Raw genomic sequence first — 25,699 nt, forward strand, 5'->3', positions numbered from 1 at the left:
TTAACATCTATTCATGACAGAAAACCTTTATCAAATTAAGAACAAATGGGATCTTCCTTAACCTGGTGAAAGATATCTAGGAAAGACCCTTGGTGAATTTCATACTCAGTGGTGAAAGACTGAATAACTTAAGGTTAAGAACAAGGTAAGGATGTCTGCTTACATGATTCCAGCTCAATATTTTACCGGAGATTCTAATGATTCTAATAAGGAAAGGAAAATAAATGGAAGGAATTCAGATTGGGAAGGAAGGAACAAAAAACATAGAACAAAAAACAAAGACAAATATATTATTATTATTCACTGGATAATTGCATGATTTCCCCCTTAGTTTTGTTCAGCGGTTTATAGCAAGTCTTAAAATCAGACAGTAAAGTGTCTCCAACTTTAATTCATTAATTTATTTATTTGAGATCGAATTTCGCTCTTGTTGCCCAGACTGGAGTGCACTGGCACGATCTCGGTTTTTACTGCAACCTCCGCTTCCCAGATTCAAGTGATTCTCCTGCCTCAGCCTCCTGAGTAGCTGGGATTACAGGCACCCACTACCACACTTGCCTAATTTTTTATATTTTCAGTAGAGATGAGGTTTCATCATGTTGGCCAGTCTGGTCTCAAACTCCTGACTTCAGATGATCCACCCACCTCAGGCTCCCAAAGGGCTGGGATTACAGGTGTGAGCCACTGCACCCGGCTGATTTATTTTTAAAAATTATTTGCATTCTCATATATATCTTAGAATTAGATTGTCTATTTCTAATCATCCCTTCGGTCTGAGGAAAAAAAAAGCCTTCTGAATTCTGATTGAATTTATATCGACTCTATGGATCAGTTTGTTGGAATTTCTAAAACCAAACACACTATAAATGTACAGACAAATGAAACATGTTATTTTTTTGGTAGAATCATACCAAAGCAAACATTTTAGTTATCTAAATTATTTGGAAAAATCAAAGCGCATTTTTGTCTGGAAACAGCATCCTGTGTATGTTGGGTAGAATCACTGTTGTCTCTTTCACAGAACCTGAGGATACAAGGGTTGGAGAGCAGTTGTAGGCACTGCAATTTCACCGCATTCCCTGCGCATCAGTCAAAGTCTATTTGTAAGCACCTCTCTAGGAATAGCTCTATTCTGCATTATGTAATTATTTGTAGCAAATTGGAGATACATTTGATGAGAAAATAGTAATACAACGTTCTCTATTGTTAAGTTGTGAGAGCATCCTTTTCTGGGGCAGGATTGGCTGTATGTCATGCTAGCTGGAAGTGGTGTGGCTTCTCCGATCTATTCCGTCCTGATTCCTCACTGATATTCCTTCTCATGAGTCTAACACTGGTAAAACCTCTTTTTTGGGCACCGCATGAAAAAAATAGGGTTTGAAGACCTTTCCCTCTTCTATGCAATTCTAGATAAAGCCCGTATGATGTAAAGAGCATAACTTACTTTGAAAATGCCCAAGTTTGTTCTTCAATAGGAAGCACATGTTAAAAACAGAGAAGTTCTCTGATATCCTTTGGGGGCTCTTCAAGGTTTCTGAGGAAAAGGCCCAGACACTCACACTGAGAAATAGGTCAGCAGGGGGTGGAACTGAACATCTCTCTTCGCCCCTGTTGCTCTTTGTTTGCTCACAGGTACTTGTCACTGGCTGGGATCACAGGGAGGTAGGGGACTCATGTCCAACTTCAAGCAGTGCAGTTTTTAAAATGGCTAGAGAGAAGAATAAAATTGATAGGTCTGAATATGTTTTGAAGTGACTCTGCAAACAATTGCTGCCAATTTATATGCCTGAGGTTCTGATTAAATTTTCCTTTTCTAAGTTGTGTTTTAAGAGGATAGGTTGAGATGAGTGAAAACTTTTCTGTCTTATCATCGTGCTCAGTAGTCTCCCCAGCCAGAAGGTGTCCAGCCCGCAGCATGTTAGAATCACCTAGGAACTGCCTGCCCGCACTCACAGTGAAGCAGAGTCTCAGGAGGAGGGTGCTGGCATCAGTGGCTTTTTTCAGAGTTCCCCATGAGACTCTAATGTGTGGTCAGGGTTAGGAATCATTATCTCTACCTTAAAGGTATTACATGTCCTAGAGATACTATCCGAGTCTTATCTGGGATTTATGTTTCCTTTTCTGTCTACAACCCTCTCCTAACAACCGTCACCGGTGGTTTATAAGCCCCATTAGCTAAAGTCTGCCTTTCTCTGGCATAAAAGCTGTGCCGGGCACCAGCCAAATAAGCACATTAGGTTTGCGCTTTAAATGGATTTTTATAAACACTGAGTTCAGGTACCTAAGAAGTAGAAGTCATGAAGATGTCATCTTCTTAACTTTCTTTTCTACACCTCAGAGCACGTTTGTTGCAGAAACCACTTTCTCAGACATTCATTTTTTATGTAATTGCATGAAAACTGTTGGGGACCAGACCTCTTCAGTTCCATTTAGTGTTGTAGCAATTACTCATGTTTGCCAAGCATAAACCTTTGAAAATCTGATAAAATTTGTGATATATTATGAAGAAAGAAGAATCCAAAAACTTAAAGAATAAATGCATTTTTTTAAAAAAACTGAAAGACTTGGGATATTGAACAAACTCGGTGCCACCTTATCCTAGGCACTGTCAGGCCTGTTCCCTGGACGGTGTCATACTCGCTCTCTGAGCCCTTCCCGTTCTCTTTTGCTTTTCCCCTTCACACCTTCATTACCTCTTTCCTTTCAGTGTGGGCTCAAGTTTTTCTCACCAAGAAAGCCCATATCTTGAGCCAACATTTCCGTTCAGCTACTGTTCTTTTTCCTCCCTTTATGTATATAATTAAGCATACATTACACTGTAAGTGGTAGAGAGAGAGCTCAACCTCAACTGGCTTAAGCAAAAAATGAGGCCTCATAGTCTGGATGCGACTTAGTATAAGGTTTTCTTCTCTCCATTTCCAGTTCCTATGTCCTTGGTGTCAAGTTTTATTCTCAAGCTCTGTAACTGTATAAAAAGGTTGCTTGGGCTCCAGCCTCCTCATTTTATCCCCATTCTTGTTCATTAAGATAGAACTTGGTACTCAAATATACAGGAAAATTGCAAGGCCTGAGAGGGTGTGGTCCTGAGTGGACTGACTGGGATGGTCAGGTGCCCATTGCCGGCCTGGTCACCATGGCCAGGGGTCTGCATGCTCTGGTTGCACTGAATTCAATCACTTGTTCCATCCGCCAAGTCCAGGGCTGGGGTCAGCCTTACACAGATTACAGAAGCTGGAAACGTGGTAAGAACTGTAGTCACAGTAAAAGAGAGTGAATGCAGGGAAGGGGCAAGAATAATCTCCACTATGCCTGTCCTGTGAGATTCTATGAGGACTAAGGATTATTTTTTTCTTTTATAAGGAAAATAAGAGAGGAAAGAGGGGAGAAAGGAGAAAAAGAAAGAAGAAAAGAGAAGTCTATACCAGTTCTTCTCAAACTTTTAACAGCATATGAGGCTGGGCACAGTGGCTCATTCCTGTAATCCCAACACTTTGGGAGGCCGAGGCAGGTGGATCACCTGAGGTCAGGAGTTCAAGACCAGCCTGGCCAACGTGGTGAAACCCTGTCTCTACTAAAAATACAAAAATTAGCCAGGCATGGTGGTGTATGCCTGTGATCCTAGCTACTCTGGAGGCTAAGGCAGGAGAATCGCTTGAACCCAGGAGGCAGAGGTTGCAGTGAGCTGAGATTGCACCACTGCACTCCAGCCTGGGCAACAGAGGGAGACTCTGCCTCAAAAAATAAAAAAGTAAATAAATATAAATAAATAAAAAGCATATGAATGCTTAGTGATATTTTTTAAAAGAAGATTCTGATTCAGAAGTTGTAGTATGGGGCCATGTTTCTGCTTCTTGAATCAGCTTCTGGAGATGTTGCTATGGCAGTCAGGAGGCGACACTTTTTTTTCCTACTTGATTCAGTTAGAATTGTATTCAGTTTCACATTCAGCCAGAGTTGTGGCTTAATCAAAAAAGAGTTTCATTTATTTAATTCAACAAGAAGTTTTCGGAGTTAGTACGGTAACTCAATGATTACATCTGAGAAGAAAGCTTATTCTATCTTCTGTTTTAATATCTTTAATGAAAGCTGCTCTGCATCCATGTTCGAGGGTAGTGAAAGGAGAAAATAGAAGAGTCAGCACCAGAAGACTATCACTAATATCTCGTTGGGAGGACTTTGTCAAAGAGACCACACTTTGAATTAGTGAGCTGTCTGAAGCCTTTACATTCTGCTGATATCTTTTCAATTGAACCTGCACCAATGACTTACCAAAGGAGAAGTTAAAAACCAAAAAGCAGACAAACAAACTCAAAGATGCTACTCTCACTTCTACTGAAACAGCAATAATAGTAATAACATCACACACTGGTGTCAGGCAACCTTGTTAACAGTGTTTTTGTACACATTGAGGCATTAATACTCTAGTAACTGTGAGGTAACCATTGCTGTCAGAACGGTTATAGAAGCAGCAGCAGAATCTCAGAGAGTTTCACCCAGTCACACATTGTTGCACAGTTGGTGAACAGTAATGCCAAATACAAACTGAAGTCTTTTGCTTTTGAGTTTTGGTTCTTCATGAGAATATCACTATATAATACTATGAAAAATAACAGGCTTTGCTGTTTTAGCAATCTTTTTTCTTTTCTTAATTCTGGCCACTGATTCTTAAGTGGTAATTATAAAAGTTGTTTACAGTGTCAGTGCCTCTAATGGGAAGGCTATTACTAAGCCATCTTAAGAGAAGCATGCCTTGCATTAGTCATACTTACCTGCATTCTGTACCGTAGACAGAACAGACCCCGCAACCTCAATTATTATACCGCCTTGATCTACACAAGAAGCCATTGCAATGCTCGCAAGCTGTTGTAGCAAAATTTAGTCAAGAGAAGGTATACATTAAACCGTGTTTAGGGAGTGTTCTTGCTTCTTGGGATGTCTGCAACTGAATGTGGATGATGATGGTGGGGGGAGCTCTTCACCATTACTTTATGATTGGAGTTTGGCAATGGTTGAATTCTGTTTCTATACTTGAACTTGGGTGTTGTCTACTGAGATGTGTGATGGCAATCCCCATCCTTTCTTTGAATGCGTTTCCTCTTCTATCACCTCCAAGACTTTGCAGATTCTCTCCACCATTCCTCATATCTCATCCCTATCTTCTTCACTTGACTTAAGCTCCTTCTTGCCCATAGATCTGTATAAGTTAGGGCTTATATACAACACAACAGCAACAAGCCCACCTCACAGTGTCTCATGTTCCATCTCTCTGCTGACCCAACAGAGTCCTGTGTTCATGCCTTACTTGCTATATAATACACCTACCTTCTCCCCAGGGACCAGCCTGAGCCCGTCTCATTCCGACCAGCAGCTGAGTGTCTGGGATCTCTGCACCTTGTCATTCTCCACAGCTGCTCCAGGTGTGGCCCTCAGGGGCTGATGACTGGGAGACAGGTTATCCACTCCACCTCTTCAGTATACGCTGGGGATGGCGGGGCGGAGTGGGGAGGAGTAGAACAGGTTTAATAAAAGCAAGCAAGCAAAGACTCGTTAGAGAACATGGAGATCTTGAAGGACGCAGTCATCACTGGTCTACAATGCATGTCACATCCTGATGGGCAAAATTACAACTCCTTCCACTGGATTCAATTCCTTGGTTAAGCAATTTGGTAGCTCTAGACAGCTCTAGCTAACACACTTTTGGGGGCATTTGTTGGGGAGACCATTCTGTCTGTAGGCTTGGAAGTTTTAGCCAATGCCCTCTTTCTGTTAGTGTCAGATGAGAGGCTCAGAGACTGATTGAAAGTTTAAAAGTGACAGGCAGTAACTTTCCCTATTTGGACTTTCTTATGATTACAGTTCATTCATTTACTCATTCATTTATTCTTGTGCACATTCAAAATACTTACTGAGCATCTATTTTGTGCTAGGCATTTTCTATCTAGGCACTGGAAATCAATCAATGATTTTAAAAAAAAGTATCAGCCTCACAGTTCTTCCTTTTTAGGGAGGAGAGAGAAACAAAGGAACACATTAATATGTGGAGTAGCAGAGAGAGGGTTGTAGCTACTGGGAAATGGTGCAAGGGTGGGGTGCGGTGTTAAATAGGGTGGAGGGAAGCCCTCAGAGCAGAACTGAGGCTTGGAGGGAGGCTTGGAGCCTCAGGAACAGAGCATTACAAGCAGAGTGTGAGTGCAGAGGCCGGAGGTCAGAGTTAACTAGGCACTGTGTGTTTAAGGAAAAGCAGGGAGCTGGTTGGGCAGATGTGCTGTACTGGGGTGAGTGGAGAGCCACAGAGATACCCGAGCAGCTGTGGGCAGTCCGCGTGGTCATGGCAGCAACATTGGCTCTACTTCGAGCAGGAAAAAGATACTGGGAATTTCCAGCTGAGCAATGACAGATCTGATTTATGTTTGAAAGGATCATTCTGGCTGCTTTGATCCATTCAGTAGAGACAAAGAAGAAGACTAGAGGCCAGGGATGGGGAGGAGCAGGGGAGAAGTGTTTCTACTGTGGATTTAGGTTGAAGGTAAGGAAGGCAGATGTCATGAACAAATGGATTTATAAGGTGAGCAAAAAGGAGAAGAGAGGAACTTAGGAATCACTCGCTAGATCCCTTTTTTGCCAGTAGGTATACTCTCCATAACCCGTCTCATCCATCTTTTGAATTTAAATTGTATCCATACAATGATGACTCTCAAATACTGATCTCCCAACTAGACCTCTACTGTGAACTCCAGATGCACACACCCAGCTGCCCACCCTACCTCTCCCCTTGATCATCTAATAGTCTGTCTGGTTTATCTTCAACCTATATCCACAAGAACTCCAAAGCTCTTGGCCTAGATGAGTGCTTCCTCACAGGGGATTTGAGGAAGTTGCCTCCCTAGGGATCATTTAACGATGTCGATGCATTTTTCGTTGTACAACTGGGGAAGGGGGATTGCTATAGGCATCTTGTGGGTAGAGGCCAGGGATGCTGCTACACTTCCTACCAAGCATGGGACAGCTCCTCACAAATGTCCATAGTGCCTAGTCTAGAAGAATAGTTTTCATGTACTGAGATGTGGAAGAATGGAAGGGGTGTGGTTATGGGGAGCGACTGGGAACTCAGGTTGGACAGGTTAGACTGCAGGGACAGGTAGCTGGCTGTGTGCATCTGGAGTTCACAGTAGAGGTCTTCTTGGGAGATCAATATTTGGGAGTCATCATTATATGGATATGAATTAAATTCAAAGGATGGATGAGATGGGTTAAGGAGAGTGTACCCAGTGGCAGAAAGAGATCTAATGTTTGAATCCCAATTCACCCAGACATCTGGAGATCGAGAGGTGAGAATGAAACAGCAAAAGAGACTTAGAACAGGCAATTGCAATTACAAGATCCTAGGGGAGGCATCCCAGAGCCCAATAAGCAACACTTTTAGGTCTTCAGGAGTAATAACCTGTGGGCAATGCTGTTGATGAGTCAAGTAAGAGGATAGTGGAAAGAGCATTCGACTTTGCAAACTAGTTACCCATTACTGTTGCTCCAGGTGCAAACATGGAGGCAGAAGCCCAGTTGGATTAGCATCCAGAAAGACAGTGAGTGGGAGAAGGGATAAGAGGGAGTGACGATGGGTAACATATCCAGAGGAAATGAAAATGCCCATAATCCCCAAACTCTGAAAAATATTTTTGTATATTTCATTTTCTTCTTGCATGTGTATATACAGCTGGGATGTGAGTGACATTAAAGTATCTATTCAGTGCTATGCTGGGCTTTTAAAAAACCTGACATTGTCCATAATGTTTATAATTGTATAACAATATACAGATTTGTAACTATATTTGCTCCCATAACAAATCACCACAACCATAGCATCTTAAGCAATACAAATTAGTTGTTTTCCATTTCCTTGGGTCAGAATTTCGGTGTGGGTCTCACCTGGCTAAATCTAGGTGTCGGCACGAGTGTGCTCCTTTCTGGATGCTTTAGGGGAGAATTCGCTTCCTACTCACTTGTGTTGTGAGCAGAGTTCAGTTTCTTGCAGTCGTGGAAACTGTAAAAACCCACTTTCTAGAGGTTGTCTGCAGTCCTGGGCCTGCAGTCCCATTTCCATCTTTAAAACCAGCAACAGTAAAGTGAGTCCCTCCTATGCTCTGGATCTCTGCCCTTTTCCTATGTCACACCTCCCTGATGGGCTCTTCTGCCCCCTTTACCACTTCTAAGAACTGGTGTGATTAGATTGGACCTACCCAGATAATCCAAGATAATCTCTCATCTCAAAGCTCTTAATCTTAATCACGTCTGCAAAGTCCCTTTTGCCATGTAATGTAACACAGTCAGGTTCAGAGGTTAATGCATTTACATCTTTGCGGGGCTGTTTATAACAACATGAAACATTCTTTGATAACACAATGTAATGGCTGTATATTGTATTAACTATATGAATGTACTATCATTCATTTTAAACATTCATTGTTGGGCATCCGCATATTTTAAAATTTTGTTATTTTAAATAGCACTATGGGTAACACACTTTTTGCCTTCAGTTTTTGTTATATCCTTAAGTGAAATTATTTGCATCTTTATGACACTAGCTGGTAGAACTTGTTTCTTTATTTTCTGTGTCCCTGAGTCACCTTCTCAGCTGCCAGGAGAAGCGGAGTCTGTTGTTTTCAATCCCATAGTAATTGTATAAACAACTTAAGGATGAGTCAAGTGACCATTTTTTTAATTAATATTTTAATCCTCTCCTGGCCATTGTAATATTGCAATGGCCCTCTGATTAATTCTGATACCTTTGGTTTCTTCTTTTTCCAAATTATCTTGCACAGAAACTACTAGATTAGACAGATAAGGAACCTGAGGCACATTGAGGTTAAACTCCTTGGCCCAGCTCAAACAGCCAGTGTTGGAGCCATGACTGAAACCCAGGAGCTGGGCCCCAGATCCACACTCCTAACCTCCATGCAAGCTTCATTCTCTGCATATTTTCCCTGACTGATTCTCTCTTCAAGGCTAAGTACAAGTAACCTCTGTCTCTCCATCATGGATTCCCACTGTCACACTCTCTGCACAATTTCATGATAGCAACTCTAGCCTTCCTTCACACTCCTGCAGATGGTTCTCTCTCCTACATATAGGTCATAAGGACTATGAGGTCCAGACCTGTGTTGGCAACCACTGCCATTACTGCTTGCAGCTAACTTTAAGTATTTACACTCAGAAAAGTCGTACCACTTAGACAGCTGTTCTGAGCCCTGGGCCATAACATCTCCTGTGGATAATAATACTCACCTCACAAGGTTGCTGTAGAACAAAAGGAATAGTTCATACAAAGTAGCTGGAACAGGGTTTGGAAACCACGGAATGCCACAATGTGTTGGCTCTCCTTATTGTTCTGGTGGAAGTCTACAATGAGGAGTGAATATTTGCCAGGTGTGGATTGGAATTAGAAGGTGGAAAGCAGGTAAAATGAGCCTATCAAGCAAATGGAAATATGAGGTGGCAGGGAGCAAACGCGCTAACTCGTGAAAACATGGCAGGTAGGGAACTGAACCAACATACTCGCAGGAGGTAGGAAGCAGGTGTGAAGGCAGGAACCCATGTAGGTAGGTCCCAGATCATTGCGGGTCTTCTATGGCAAGCTCAGGTGTCTGACCGATCAGGAGAAACAGAGCAGTGAGAGAATCAGACCTTCATTTCGGGAAGATATCCTGGCAACTGTTCAAGAAATGGGCTGCATGCATCCAAATTGAGAGTCAGGAAAAGTAATTCGCTTTTCTTTTTTAAAAAAAGAGTCAAATTGAAGATTTCTCGTTCTTAGAGCTCTTTCTGTTGCTGATATGCTCTGTTCTGCCCTCTGTGTCCTGAAGGTGGCACTGTTAACTCGCAGTACCTGCCTCGCCAGCCCGGTGCCCAACTGCAGAGGCCAGGAATGCGTCCACCTGTCTGTCCTGGCTGATCCAGGACTCCTGTGATTGACACACACACATTGGGAACATTCCGAGGACAGATTATAGTAAAATGATGGCATTTCAGTGACATTTCATTTCGGTGAGGGGAAAAAACTATATATGCAAAACATTTCAGATGGAGAGATTTCTGGAGTTTCAGCAGTATTTCACCCTAACAAGAGCTGTATGAGTGAGCATGCCATTAGACACACAGCACAGTATTCTGGGTTGGGTTTTCCTCTGTCTTATTTGCCACAACTCCATATAATCAGTGTTTGTGTCTTTAGGACAAATCTGTGGGAGGGTTCACAATGGAGTTCTGGCCTGTGCATTTCCCGGGTAACGTGCAGTCCCCTGGCCCTACTGTCTGATGGCCGTCATCGCGACTGCTGACCACGGACATGCTCCGGTTCCTTCAGTGCTCAGGGGTTGCTCTGCTAAGAGGACAGACAGGATGCCAGAATCTTCCCTGAGCCAGGATCACTGGCTTTAGGTTTTTTAATTTTAATTTGTATTTATAGCATCAGAGTCACCACACTGGAATGTTTTTTATTTTGTCCAACATTTTGTACTAGGCTGATGCTTTTAGCTGGGCCTTGATTTTCCTTCTGTCTCCATGTTAGAACTTTGTTTACCGAGATGGAGGAGGGAAAATAGATGTTATATTAAGTTGGAGACACGTTTCTGAGTGTGTGTGAGTACAGATAGAGAGCGAAGCAGACCCAGGGGCAGTGACAAATGTTACATGGAGTAATTACTGGGCAGTTGGGTTTTTAGGGTTTTTTAATGCACTTTTCTGTATTGTTTGAATTTTTCTTAACCCATTTATCATTTTTAACAGCTTTATTGAACTATAATTTACATACCATAAAATCTACCCATTTAAAGAATATGTAATTTTCACAAAAATGATAATGTATATGTAATTTTCACAAAAATGATAATGCCACTAGAAATCATGAGCGGGTCAGAAGAAAAGCAAAAAAGGCTTCACAGAACTTTCCTGCACTTTTCGTGTTGTGGTGAAAATGATGTGTGAAGACTTTTAAGAGATTTTTTTTTTTTTTTTTAATAAAGGTGACACATAAACTCAACTAGCAATTTTTAAAAATGGAGAAGCAGTGTTTGCTTTAAAATTGCTCTTCCTTCTTGTCAGTTCTCAGTCTTCTGGGATGGCGCCTCATCAGGAAGAGTTCAACACGCTGCTGTTCCAGCAAGGCGAGGGTGTATGAGTCAACAGTTTTAGTGTTTTCTGGGTTGGTTTGGAACTTTTGCATTTCTAACCTTAAGCTTGTTCAAAGATTCCAGAAATCTCAAGATTGCAGTATTGGGTTGGAAAACTCCCAAGAGCAATTTCCTCTGAAATTGTGCTGTTTCTATTTCAGGAGAACAGTGACCATAGAAGAGAATTTGATGATTTCCCATTCTGTAACTAGGCACACACAAAAAGTAAAAGATGCATTTTCCTGACACATTCAAACTGTTCAAAAGAGACTTTTTGAAAGATAACTAAAAAATCAATTGAGAAGAACTTATTTTATAGAAATCTTTTTTGTTTGTTTGTTTGTTTTTTTAGTTAATGGTGGTGTCATGAGAAAAGTTTCACATCTAAAATAAAAACTCAATTGTATACATTTCTGTTTTGTGCTTCACTCCCTATTAGGTGGAAAGATTTGCCTAAACTTTGAGATTTGTGATGGTATTTCACAAAGCTTAGAGGAAGAGATTTAGGAAGTGGTTTTTAAAAGCTATTATAACTGTTTAAATGCATTGCCCTTTTAGAGAAAAAGGAGGCTACCAAGCCAATTGTCTATGACATGCCAGCCATAAAAAAATTATTCCCAAGTTCTGCAACATGATTCTCAGCAAGAAGAACTTTAATTTTTAATTTTAATTAATAAGAACTACTATTTATTGTATACCTATTATGTGCTTTGAAGTTATCTGTTTTCATTACAAGAAAACAACTTTTCAGAGGATGAAAACAACTAGATGTCATGTTAGGGAGAGTATTTAACAGTGTGTCATAACAGGATTGTATTTAAAACAAGGTCATATATCAATTGGTATGACTCCATCATAATCTGTTGGGTGCCATGAGGAACCCTGTGGACAAGCCCATCATATAGGTGGTTCCACACATGCAGTGGGGTGCCCACATCCTGCTGCAGAGGCCCCAGTTACATGCTTAAATCATTTATTGAAGGGATTGATCTTGACACAGTTGAGACATGATGCTAACATTTTTTCCCCATCACTTTCTTTAAACATCATGGAAATTTTCCTTTTCCAACCCTGATTTCATTTCTGACAGATCAGAGAATTCTCTGATTTCTTTCAGGGATTAAAAAAGAAATTTTGCCTGGTCTAGTTCAATTTTGAATCGATTAATATACTTCTCCTATCATTGCTCAGGCTCACCCCTGGGCCTGAGGGACCTCCTGTACAAAGGGGAAGATCACACTTGCCCACCTTAAAGTAAGAGTGTGGGAGCCTCCAAGATAGCAAGTAGCAAAAGCAGGTGCAGTTTCCAGTAATACTAGGTTCCTGGGATAATGTTGACTCTCATTTTCCTAAAAGCATTTTCATATCACGCTGGAAGGGACTTTTTGCATCATCTAGCTGAATTCTTTTATCTGTGTTTTCTTTGTCTTGTTTTTCAGTTGATACACTTAAGAGCTAAATGCTGAAAAAGAACACTAGATACTTGAGAAAGAACTGAATTTCTCAAAATCACAAGATAAGTTAATAGCAGAACACAACTGGAATTCAGGTTTTTAGACCACAAGTCAATGATTTTCCCATATGCCACAGATAGTTAGCTATGTTGATGGGATACACAACTTGTATAGAGAGAAAATTTTATTTTTCAAATGTAGTTTACAGCTATTATTACCAAAAGCAATAATAGTAAATAATAGAAGTGGATAAATCTTATAGATGTTTCACAACATTCTATCGTGAGAATATTTTTATATCTGTATCACTCAAAAATCCTAATATCTTAATTGATTTTTCACGTACTATTTCTTTAGACACATCATAGATATTTAAGTGTGCTCCTCTTATACTCTGTTTGCAGGATACATGGCTGGTTTTTAAATGATAGGTTAAAATAAAATATATATAATTTTAACCTATCATTAAAATAGTTATCTTTCTCTTTTGATGAAGCTTGATTTCATAAAAAGATATCACTGTTGTACGTAATTTCATCTCTAGATAAAGAAACTAAACCAGTTAATGGTCATAAGTTTCCCACAAAGATAAACTATTTTACTAAATGAGAAGAGACTTCTATTACATTCTCTGTTTTTTTTTTTTTTTTTTTTTTCTTTTTTTTCTTTTGAGACGGATTTCACTCTGGTTGCCCAGGCTGGAGTTCAATGGCATGATCCTGGCTCACTGCAACCTCCGTCTCCTGGGTTCAAGTGATTCTCCTGCCTCAGCCTCCCTGGTAGCTGGGATTACAGGCATGCACCACGATGCCCAGCTCATCTTGGCAGTTTTAGTAGAGATGGAATTTCATCATGTTGGCCAGGCTGATCTTGACCTCCTGACCTCTGGTGATCCGCCCACCTCGGCCCCCAAAGTGCTGGGATTACAGGCGAGAGCCACCTCACCCGGCCTTACATTCTCTCATAAGGCCAATTACAATAGAAGAAAATGGACATATTATATTTTCAATGAAAAATGAACTTCTCTGGTAGTTTGTTCTAGTTTCCTCTACTCTACTATAAGTTTTTCAACCAGTCCTTTAATGCTGGAGCTCAGCGTGCCAGTCTGCCTGTGGGGCATGGTCATCTTCTCATTTAGACCCATGCTCATTTCATAACTAATTCCACAGACGTGATCCGATGGCAGTCAAAACAGAGAACCCAGAAGAAGAGGGACTACAAATACCTTTTTACAGATTTACTAAATAGTTTCTCTTATTTTTGATGATCTTCTTCTGAAAAACATCACTTAGAATATATTATTCCTTCCTATTTGATTCCCATTCCATATAGTCCAGGTTCAATCGACTTGTTAGTTTTGAAGTTTGCACTGTATTTCCTTTTCTTATTAGAATTTTAGAGAACTTAAAAATAAGAAAAATAAAAGATTATTCTCTCAATTTTTTCTCTCTAGAATGCTCATTCCTTGTTTGTGTAGATCCCAGTTTCTGACCTATATAATTACTTTCTGCCGGAAGAATTTTCTCAGTTATGTTTATTTTGCCTCAGTTTTTGTTTGTCTGAGAAAGTCTATTTCTCTTTCATCTTTGAGGTCAACTTCACTGGGTATAGAATTCTAAATTGGCAGTTTTTCTCTTTTAATATTTTAAATGATTCACTCTGTTTTCTTCCTGCTTGCATGGTTTCTAATGAGAAGTTCAATGTAATTCTTATCCTTGTTCCTCTGTAGATAAGTTTTTTTTTTCTTTTTTCCTTTCCTTTCTTTTGACTGATTTCAAGGATATCTCTTTGTCTTTGGTTTTCTGCAGTTTGATTATGTCATGCATAGATGTAGTTTTTGGTATTTATCCTGGTATTTGTTGGTGTGTCTAAGCTCCTCGGAGTTTTAGCTTGATATTTGACACTAATTTTGGAAACTTTTATTTCCATTATTTCTTCTATAAAGAAGCCATTGTTTATTTATTTAAAGATTTATTCTGCTGGTTTCTGTTTTTAACTAGGTATGCATCACGACTATTTTCCCACATTTCTTGGATATCTGTTTATTATTATTATTTTAGTTCAGTTCTCTTTGAGTCAACTTTTGTTGACTTTTTTCAAATTAGCTACTCTTTACTCAACTATGTTACTCAACTATGTCAAATCTACTAACGAGGCTGAAGCATTTTTGTTGCTATTGTTTTTGAGTTAAAGTATTTTCCATTTTTTATAGTTTCCATCTCTCTGAGATTATCTATCTAGTCTTATAAGTCATTTACTTTTTCCAGTAAAGACTTTTTTATTTTTATATTTTTAGAGACATAGTCTTACCCTGTTACTCAGGCTTCAGTGCCATGATGCAATCACAGCACACGGTAGCCTCATACTCCTGAGCTCAAGCGATCTTTCCACGTCAGCCTATTGGGAAGCTGGGACTGCAGGCAGGAATACAATACCTGGCTAATATTTTAATTTTTTTTTTTTTTTTCCAGAAACGGGGTCATGCTATGTGTTCTGTTGCCCGGGATGGTCTCAAGCTCCTGGCGTCTAGCAATCCTCCCACCTCCGCCTCCTCCCACCCAGCCGAAGTGCTGGGATGACAGGCATGAGCCACTGCGTCTGGCCTAGTTAGAGTTATTTTAGATTCCCTGTATGATAAATGTCAACATCTTGGTCATGTTGAGTCTGGTTCCGGCGATTGTTTTGTTTCTTCGGAATGTTTGTGTTTTTCTGACTTTTGGTATGCCTGTAAGTTTTCTTTGTTCGAGGGCCAGGAGTGTTGAGCAAGGCGGTAGGTGCTGAGGTATGCAGGCTTCAGTGTGAGGATTTGCGTTGCTCTGCAGGAGCCGGGCGGTGTGAAGTTTGCTGGCCGTGTGGGCAGGAGAGTATCCCGTTTCTTGTGGTGCACCGTGTTTCGCTTCCCGTTTCAGGTTTGGCCTCTGTGATGCTCCTTAGAGCTTTTCTCACTCCGACCCATAGTTCGTGTTCCTGGAGATTTATTAGCATAGGGGGAGGAAATGGTGGGTGGAGGTCCTCAGATCTTCCAATGAGATTTGGATCCTCTGGGTGCGTGTGGGGCCTGTGTCTCCAGGGTGTGGCTCTCCCGCGTGTTTCCGTCCCTCCTCCTGGTGCGGCGTGGAGTGACTGGCCCCAGTCACTTCCCTGCCCCAGTCCCTTGCCTGCAGCCAGGTTCCAGATCACATATTCCAAGCGCTTGCCCTTCTAGACGGATGTTTTGTTTTCTTTCTTTTACTTATTTTTCTGAGGGAAAGCAGAAGCTACAGTTGGGTTGAAGAGGGGCCCATGGAGCGGGATTTCACTATTGCCCTCTGGCGGTGTTCTTCCCAAGGTTGAGACTTTAATTCTGTGAGGGAGCAGGGCCTGGGCAGACAGCACTGTGATAATTCTTTCCCTTTCCCTGCCGCGTGTGAGGGAAGCTCCCTCAGATTCCCCTGAATTCTTTCTATGGGTCTCAGTGAGCTTCTTCCTGGAGGAAGAGCCTGCAGATCCCCACACCCTCAGTCCACACTTGGACGCCAGCAACTCCTCCAAATTCCAACCTTGCCGTTCCCCCCAGATTGTGGCTTCCTGCGGTGTTCCGCTCCTGGTAAGCAAATCTCAGGTTGTTTTTTTCTGCCTGAAAGGTGCCTGTCTTTTCAGATTTAGGGGTAGCTCATTGCTCTGAGACCTCAGTTCTCTGGTGGGTCCAAAAAAAGTAGTTATTTTCGTTTCGTTGAACTTGTTTTTATTGTAAGGACAGGAATCCTGACTTCTAGTCTCTTGGGATGCCCTAATCTCTCATTATTGTTTACCCCTTGAGAGAACTCGCCCTTTCGGCACCTATACAACCATTGCAGTTTTTCTTGTTGTTCATCTCTCTTGATCTTTATTTTTTAATGAACTCAGTCTTAAGATGTGTGTAGCCATTCCAGCTTGAGCCCTTCCATATGATAAACAGTTTATCTTTCCTCCTCCTTCTCCATTTCCGTGTTTTCCTTTTCTCCATTTTCTTCAGGAAACTTTATTTTTATTTTTTATTTTATTTTTATTTTTATTGAAGTCTTGCTCTGTCGCTCAGGCTGCAGTGCAGTGGCACAATGCCTGCTCCCTGCAACCTCTACCTCCCAGGTTCAAGCAATTCTCCTGTCTCAGCCTCCCAAGTAGCTGGGATTATAGGCACACACCACCACGCCTGGCTAATTTTTAGTAGAGATGGAATTTCATCATGTTGGCCAGGCTGGTCTTGAACCTCTGACCTCAGGTGATCTACCGGCCTCAGCCTCCCAAAGTTCTGGGATTACAAGGGTGAGCCACCTCGCCCAGCCTTCTGCGGGAAATTCTTGATCACTCTTGTACTTAGCTATTATTTATATGTTAGTCTTTATTCTATATATCCAATCTAGATTTTTGTCTTACTTTAATTTTTTATCCTACCATCACAGAATTAAGATTACCAATGGCAATTTTTACTTGTATTTCTTCTCAAACTCTCAAAATAGGAAAAATCCATCTTATGTCATTACTTCCACTTTCCTAATGGCCAAATCAGTTTCCTATCCCAAAGTTTCCTTTTCTGTTTTAAAAAATTTCTGACCAAAATCCTGGAGTCCTCTTTTATTTCCTGTGCCTTTTGTCTTTTGTATTAACCTTTAATTATTTCCTTCCTCCCACCCCTTCTTTCTTCACTTGTGCCTCCCTTCATCAGGTAACATCTGCAATTACCACCTCCCAGGTTTTTCTGCCACCATCATTTCTCCTATGGAGCCCATTCTTAGTGTCCCTGTCAGACTCATCCTCAGCCACTTTCTTTCTCATTAATATACAATTGCTCCATGTCCCCTACAGTGATAAAATCAGATTCTCTCCCTCTCATTCTCAGGGTGCAGTGTAATGTAACCTGTCAGTCACCTCCTCCTCTTTCTGCAGCGCAGTGAATCCTCTAGTGAGGTTAGTATTATTTTCTGCTATGATTTATGCTGTTTTCCCACCACTAACCTCTTTCTTATGTTCCTGCCTCTATAAGAGTTTCTCAGGACACAAATCAAGGTTATATTAACATCTTCCCTGACAACTTCAGTCCATAATGATCTCTGTCACTTTCTACCATTGAAAATACTCAGCTGTATTCCACAGTTTTGAGCATATGTTCTATGGTTGTATGCATATGCATATATACATATGTATATGTTTTATGCTGTGATTGTTTGATGTGCATAGGTTTGATGTGCACAGAAACACTTGATTCTCCCAAGTGTTGTGTGCTCCTTGAGAACAGGGACTTTGGCAGTCTTGGTCCAAGAATCAGTAACATGTGCCCAGTGGAGCTTCAGGAGCTCTCATAGGCCAATTGGAAATTCAGCATTGGAATCCGTCTGTGGGTTTATAGAACTCCTCACAGAAGTTCTTATTCAGTAGGTATGAGAGTTAGCCATTTGTTTTTTATTTGTGCTTCAAAAAGATTAACATGTTACATAAGTCTATGATAAAAACAAAATAAGATACACTGACCCTGACGTTAGGAAGAACACTGTTAAGAAACAATAGCCTTAAAGAGGTTTGTTAGAGACAGAGCCTTGCCATTATATGAAGATAAATTAAGGAACTAACTACACCAAACAGAAGCAATCTGTTAAAGTCAACATTAATCACACGGAAAACTACGTTTCATTTGATTTTATACCCAACTATAAAGAAATAAAGAAATAGAGTGGAGAACAAAAACAACTCTTTGCCTTTAGCTGTTAATTTAGAAGAGCTGAAAAAAAGTCATTAATATTTTATTGATTAGATGCTGATCTTCACAAACAGGAAGCAACAGTTACAATGTACTAGATTGCAATTAATCTCAGCTCTCCCTCTGAAGCTAGTTGAAAGCTTGTCACCAGTTAGGAAAAAGAACAAAATCATGTAAAATTATCCCTTGATAAAACATATAAGAGACAATTACACATATAACAGTGTTATCACTCATCTTTGATGTGCCGTAGAATGCTAGTATGATACATTTTATTTTACACTGGCGTTTTAGAAATAACAAATCCACTGCTCTGACAAAGAAGCTAGACCAAGTCTTAGAAAGCATTAGCAAGACGTTGTCAATTGTGCCAACAATGGATAAGAAAGGGTTCTATTAGTATTTTTGCATCCTGAGCATTATTATATACCATTATTATTAGTTTTAAACTTTAGTACAATAAAAGCATTTTGCACACTATATACTAATATTTTCTTTAGAAAGTACTGCAATATATTTTAATATATTTTGGTTATGATATAGGATCTACATTTCATTGCTATAAAACAATGGTTTTCCATTCGAGTTTTATATAAGAATCACCTGGAGAATTTCTGAAAAATAACAGTGCCTGGGTACCACCCAGCCCAGTGAAATCAGAATCTCTCAGGGTGGATACCTGATAAAAAATCTAAAATATCTAGATTTTAAAAAAATGTTGTCCGGGTAAATATAATATTCAATGAGAGCTGAGCATCAGTAGTGAAAGGTTACAATGAATTGAAATAAATCACTACTGGTGTTCTATTTATTTGTTTTACATTTTTCTTTAAAACAAAGTAAAAGGAAGAATATACAGAATATGCCAAATCGAAATAAAAACTGGACGATTAGAACTTTTGATAATTGGGTTTAATAATAAATAGGAATTAACAGTGTCAAGCTCTATGGCTTGCTTGCTTCTAATTCTTTTATTTGTCAGGCTTTGGTGTTGAAGTAGGACCTCAGAGGCATTTTAACTCTTTTAGGCAGGGAGCATCTATTAAATGTATAGTTTATACATCTTAATTGGTCCCTAGTGTCAGGAAACAGTTAAAGGGGCCCTGGCAGCATTTTACTACCAAGGAATGATTTACGATGTAGCCGATGGCAAGAACAGAAAGGACGATGTGACTTGAGGCATGTTATATCATTTCTTTGCATGTCTCATCTCATTCTGGCAGATGAGAATAATATGGCACTCTCTAGAAAATGCTAATATTGTAAAACTAATTTTGTCTAGAAATATACTGGGGTAGAATGTCAATTTAAAGTAAAATAAAGCACCATGAACAAATCCTAATTACTCATCATGGTGGATTTTCTGACTATCAATCCTCTTACTCTGAAGGAGAAATATAAATGAAAGTATATTCTTGGAAAGGCTGTAATTTGTGTATGTCAAAGCCAAGATACTCACAGAGGCTCAGGCTTAAATACCAGTTTATCTACTCTACAGGCCAAGTGAAAATTAACTTCTTTCTAGAGTTGACTTGAATTTGTATTTCTAATCAAAAGTGGCTGTACTGTATTTTCACAACCAGAGCTCTGCTTTTCACCATGCATATTTTATATAAATTGAATAGAAGAAATATAACATATTTCTTTGATTTAAATTATAGAATGCTGTTACTCATCTCAGAATGATCTTATATATATAAAATTTGTTTTTTAAAGTTACATAATTTTATTTCAAAAGAGGCTTTAATAATATCCTTTAAAAGTCAGAAACACAGAAAGAAAATCTACCCAAAGCTGAAACTATATCTTTCAATTGTTTTATTATTGAAAATAATATGTCTTGTTATACCTCAGTTATGATCCTAAATTGAAATTTCACCCCCCAGAGGCTTATAAAGTTACTTAAAGCATTTTAAAAACTACTATATATCTTTATTACTATAAAAACTTGAACCAGGTGAGTACTTTAAAATCTTGTAAAACGTGAAATTAGGAAAGAGGAAAAAACTAATAGAAATATGATATTAAAATAATCACAATTATTGTGACAGTCTGTACTTTGTGCTTTGTATGTCTATATATATGAATATTTCACTCACACCCATGAAACTTCCAAAAGATTGTTATTTTCACTTGTGACAAATAAGAACATTAGCTCTCAGGGAGTTCCAGTTACTTTCCAGAAATCAGACAAGTCAAGCCAAGAGCTTATTCTCTCCCCTGTGGGAGGAGGATGACAGTCCATCAATTCCGTGAGATGTTCCTGAGGGAGGACAAGAGGAACAGAAAATGAAGGCAAGGAACGTGTTTTCCTCACAGCTCCCAAGGACTTTTGCTATGGACAGGGAAGAGAAATATCTAAAGAAGCATCCACAGTGTGCTTGGGTACGTGTTTAGTGGTGTGTATCAAGAATGCCTGGAGAACATGGATGCTGGGCACTTTGTTTCCAAGTCAGCTTCCCAGAACTATCAGGTATGTGTTCACAGTGGGTTCCTTCTCCACCTCTCGACAATGCCTCCACCCTGGATCCTCACACCAGCACAGACCAGCTAGGGTGTGACCTGCACCCTGGAACCCAACGTCTGTGGATGATCTCCCCATGCTCTTTCATCTAAACTCTCTTCCACCGAGCCCCTGAAGAGCCTGCAAGTCCATGACCAGGGTGCTTCCATATCGCCCCGATTGTCCCTCACTTCCCTTGCTCCCTTCTATCCTCAGCAGGCATCACACCTGGGGTCTTCAACACTGAGATTCTCAGGTCCCTGTAAGGTGAGGCTCAGCTCTGGTGAGGACACAGCCTCCTCCTGGCTTCATGCTGCTGTTTGCTTTTAGTATAATTTTAGGTCTAACCATTCTCTTTATTCTTTACTATGTATTTATCTGCTTGAGACAATGTCATGATGCTTCAGACCAAAGTTTCTCCAAGTATGTTTCTCCAAAAGTGTATGTTATGAAATGGGAATTTTGCACAGAGCAACAATGATTGTGGGAATGAAAAGGACATTGGCTTGCCTCAAATGCCTCTTTTCTTCAATACTTTGATTTCTGGAGGTCATTGTGGGGATGTAACTTTCTCCCATTTCCAGGGCTGTATGTATTATGTCTCTGGGCTTTCCATGAAGCCCCAGAGGGTCTTGCTCAGTTGCTTAGACTTTGTGGAGTGGCATAGTGGATGTGGGTATGGACATACTTAAGTGGTGTCATTTGCTCAAAGTATTGAACGGGGGGCTCAGGAGCACCATTTGATTTCTATTCTACCTTTCTTTGTCAGTCCTATGTGTTGGAAGGCATTTAGATTGTACTATTGGAAGATGCTACCTGAAGGATTGGTGTATTACAAATAATTATGTCATTAACATTTGAATTATCAAAGCATGTGAATTTTCATAATATAGTATTGAGTCTGCTGCCCCGAGTCTTAAATGTTGCATTTGGAAAGCTTCATCCACTGATGGTTCTGTATGTAGCAACCTGACATTTTCTATTACATCTGAAATTAGTGACTTAAAAGGAAAGAAATAAGGATTATAATTTGGAAATATGTTATAAATGCAGACTGAAACAATTGAGTCTTCTTTGCAATTTTACTCATTAACTGTTTCATACAACTATCATCATGGTTTTGTCCTAGTATTGTTCCCTATCCTATTATCCTCTAAATGTTAAAAAGCCTACTATTAGTTTATTTCTTATGGCTCCAGCAGAGATAAAAGCCATTTATTCTCAATGCAATGCAAATATGCTCAAGATTTCAAGCATCAACCAACTTCCTCAGTGAGGAATAGAGCTCTGTGTTCTTCAATAACTGTAAGGGGCTCTATTCATGGCAGACTGTCCTCCTCTAATTTGTATATGGCTTACATCCAGAAGTGAAATGTAAAATAAAACCATTGTTATGGAAATAGAGGAGAAACAATATTCACTTATGAACAGGTTTGGTTAAAGCTGTGTCTAGTTCTCTCTGAGGTGTAAATCCCCAGGTGACAATCAACTATGTCTGGAAACTGGCTTTATGGGTTTAATTGGGAGAGTCTTCCAGGCCAGAATATTTAGAACATTGTAGAATTTTATAGTTGGTTGGAATCTTATGGAGCAAATTTAAATATAACTTTTACAGTATATACATTTAGAAAGAGATTTGAGTTTCTAAGGCCAATTTAGAATAAAGGAGGCATGCATGCATGCCGATACTAATCTATAGTGTGTTCTCTTTCACTATTGTGAGAAAACATATTTATAGAAAATGTTTCAATGTTGTGCATCAGTGACCATTGCTAATTTTTCTATAACTTTCATTATAGCTTCATTCTCTTTCTTATTTAAAAGTTTCTGTTGTTGTAGTAATCAAATGCCATGCTTGTCTGAAGTCACAGAAAGAATGCAGTAAGGTTGCATTGGTGTGCAAGCTGAGGCTTCTCCTGGTCACTTGCACAGTGTGACTCATCTTCCCCTGCTACTAAGATGTGGGCCCACCACCTTCATGCTCGGGGTGGCCCTGGTGATTCTGAAGCAACTTTCACAAGGCACAGTCCAGGGCACGTCAGTGCTGACCTCTCGTACTTCCCTTTCCTCACTGCTTCCATCCTCAGAGTGTTTATGCCGAGACCCTGCCTGCACATGTACATCCTCACCTGGAGAGCAGCACAGCCTCACCTGTGAGCATCAGCCCACATCACAACTCCTGCACCCCACCCACCACTTGTTCATCTCCCCTCTGCAACCAGGTCTTCAACACTGCTGCTAGCTAGAGTCCTGATTTGTTTGAACAAATCTTAGCTTCCTGATGCTTATGTACAATTGATTTTGTTTGTATGAAAACTCAAGAGGCAGAGGGAGAGGTGGATCTTTCCACAGCATGCAAGCACAGACCCTTCCAGGATGCCTTCCTTGCCTTATAATTGGAACAGAACTTAGTTTGGGCTGCTCACTGTTTAATAGTTGGTGGGAAGAAAAGCAGCTTTATTCAAGAGCCAGTAAACCAAGAAGACGGCAGATTAGTGTCCTAAGAACCATCTTAAGTCAGTATATATTTTGGGCTCTTTTTTATGTTAAGGGAAGCAGGGTGGAGAGAAGGGAATTGAGATCAAGAGTCATGTGATCATGACTGCAGACATCTGGGCACCAGCAAGGGTCCAAGAAGGTTGGGAATTTTATCCTTGGCCAGGTCATAATGCTCCTGTAAATCTTCAGCAAAACATCATTTGATGTTTACATACTTCCCCTTTAATCCCAGAGTTAGCTTCAAAAACTGCATGTAGCTGTTTCCGCATTTTATCTTAGTGCTCTAAAGTTATCCTATCCTACATGCAAGATTGGGTAAAGATCCCTTAAACAAAAATGGAGAGTGTTGGATCTGCACCAAGATGGCCAAATAGGAACAGCTCCAGCCTCCAGCAACCAGCGTGAATGACACAGAGGACGGGTGATTTCTGCATTTCCAAATGAGGTACTGGATTCATCTCACTGGGGCATGTCAGATAGTGGGGGCAGGACAGTGGGTGCAGCCCAAGTGAGAGCCAAAGCAGGGTAAGGCATTGCCTCACCCGGGAAGCACAAGGGGGAAGGGAATTCCCCTTCCTAGCCAAGGGAAACCGTGACACACAATACCAGGAAAATCGGGTCACTCCCACCCTAATACTGCGCTTTACCAAGGGTCTTAGCAAACAGCACACCAGGAGATTATATCCTGCGCCAGGCTCAGAGGGTCCTATACCCACCTCCCTCATTGCTAGCACAGCAGTCTGAGATCTAACTGCAAGGTAGTAGTGAGGCTAGGGGAGGGGCACCCGCCATTGCTGAGGATTAGTAGGTAAACAAAGCAGCCAGGAAGCTCGAACCGGGTGGAGCCCACCAAAGCTCAAGGAGGCCTGCCTACCTCTGTAGACTCCACCTCTGGGGACAGGGCATAGCCAAACAAAAGGCAGCAGAAACCTATGCAGACGTAAATGTCCCTGTCTGATAGCTTTGAAGAGAGTAGTGGTTTTCCCAGCACAGAGTTTGAGAACTGAGAATGGACAGATTATCTGATCAAGGAGGTCCCTGACTCTCGAGTAGCCTAACTGGGAGAAATCCCCCACTAGGGGCAGACTGACACCTCACACCTCACAAGTCCGGGTACACCTCTGAGACGAAGCTTCCAGAGGAATGATCAGACAGCAACATTTGCTGTTCAGCAATATTCACTCTTCTGCAGCCTCCACTGCCGATACCCAGGCAAACAGGGTCTGGAGTGAACCTTCAGCAAACTCAACAGACCTGCTGCTGAGGATCCTGACTGTTAGAAGGAAAAATAACAAACAGAAAGGACATCCACACCAAAACCCCATCTATATGTCACCATCATAAAAGACCAAAGGTAGATAAAACCACAAAGATAGGGAAAAAGCAGAGCAGAAAAGCTGGAAATTCTAAAAATCAGAGCACCTTTCCCCCTCCAAAGGAAAGCAGCTCCTCACCAGCAACAAAACAAAGCTGGATGGAGAATGACTTTGACGAGTTGAGAGAAGAAGACTTCAGACAATCAAAATTCTCCGAGCTAAAGGAGGAATTACAAACCCAGTGCAAAGAAACTAAAAACCTTGAAAAAAGATTTGACGAATGGCTAACTAGAATAATCAATGCAGAGAAGTCAATAAACGAACTGATAGAGATAAAAACGAGAACTACATGACAAATGCACAAGCTTCAGTGACTGACTCAATCAACTGAAAGAAAGGGTATCAGTGACTGAAGATCAAATGAATGAAATGAAGTGAGAAGAGAAGTTTAGAGAAAAAAGAGTAAAAAGAAATGAACGAAACCTCCAAGAAATATGGGACTATGTGAAGAGACCAAATCTACATCTGATTGGTGTACCTGAAAATGACGGGGAGAATAGAACCAAGTTGGAAAATACTCTGAAGGATATTATCCAGGAGAACTTCCCCAACCTAGCAAGACAGGACAACATTCAAATTCAGGAAATACAGAGAACACCACAAAGATACTCCTCGAGAAGAGCAACTCCAAGACACATAATTGTCAGATTCACCAAAGCTGAAATGAAGGAAAAAATGTTAAGGGCAGCCAGAGAGAAAGGTTGGGTTATCCACAGAGGGAAGCCCATCAGATTAACAGCAGATCTCTCAGGAGAAACTCTACAAGCCAGAAGAGAGTGGGGGCCAATATTCAACATTCTTAAAGAAAATAATTTTCAACCCAGAATTTCATATGCAGCCAAACTAAGTTTCATAAGTGAAGGAGAAATAAAATCCTTTACAGACAAGCAAATGCTGAGAGATTTTGTCACCACCAGGTCTGCCCTACAAGAACTCCTGAAGGAAGCACTAAACATGGAAAGGAACAACCAGTACCGGCCAATGCAAAAACA

At 40.5% G+C, this 25,699-nt stretch overlaps 1 protein-coding gene across 3 annotated transcripts in view; it reads left to right on the top strand.

Annotated features, from left to right (window-relative positions):
- The window catches only part of PXDNL (peroxidasin like), a 508,264-nt gene that overhangs the window by 285,306 nt on the left and 197,259 nt on the right, over positions 1–25,699 (top strand). The window contains exon 1 of one of the 3 annotated variants that reach the window (XM_050801786.1): positions 17,487–17,542. The exons of the other annotated variants lie outside the window; for them this stretch is intronic. The gene's annotated coding sequence lies outside the window, so the exon portion shown is untranslated. Of the gene's footprint in view, positions 1–17,486; positions 17,543–25,699 lie in introns of those variants that run through there. 3 annotated transcript variants of the gene reach the window in all.

Source organism: Macaca thibetana, chromosome 8, assembly GCF_024542745.1.
Source record: "Macaca thibetana thibetana isolate TM-01 chromosome 8, ASM2454274v1, whole genome shotgun sequence".
Taxonomy (NCBI): Eukaryota; Metazoa; Chordata; class Mammalia; order Primates; family Cercopithecidae; genus Macaca; species Macaca thibetana.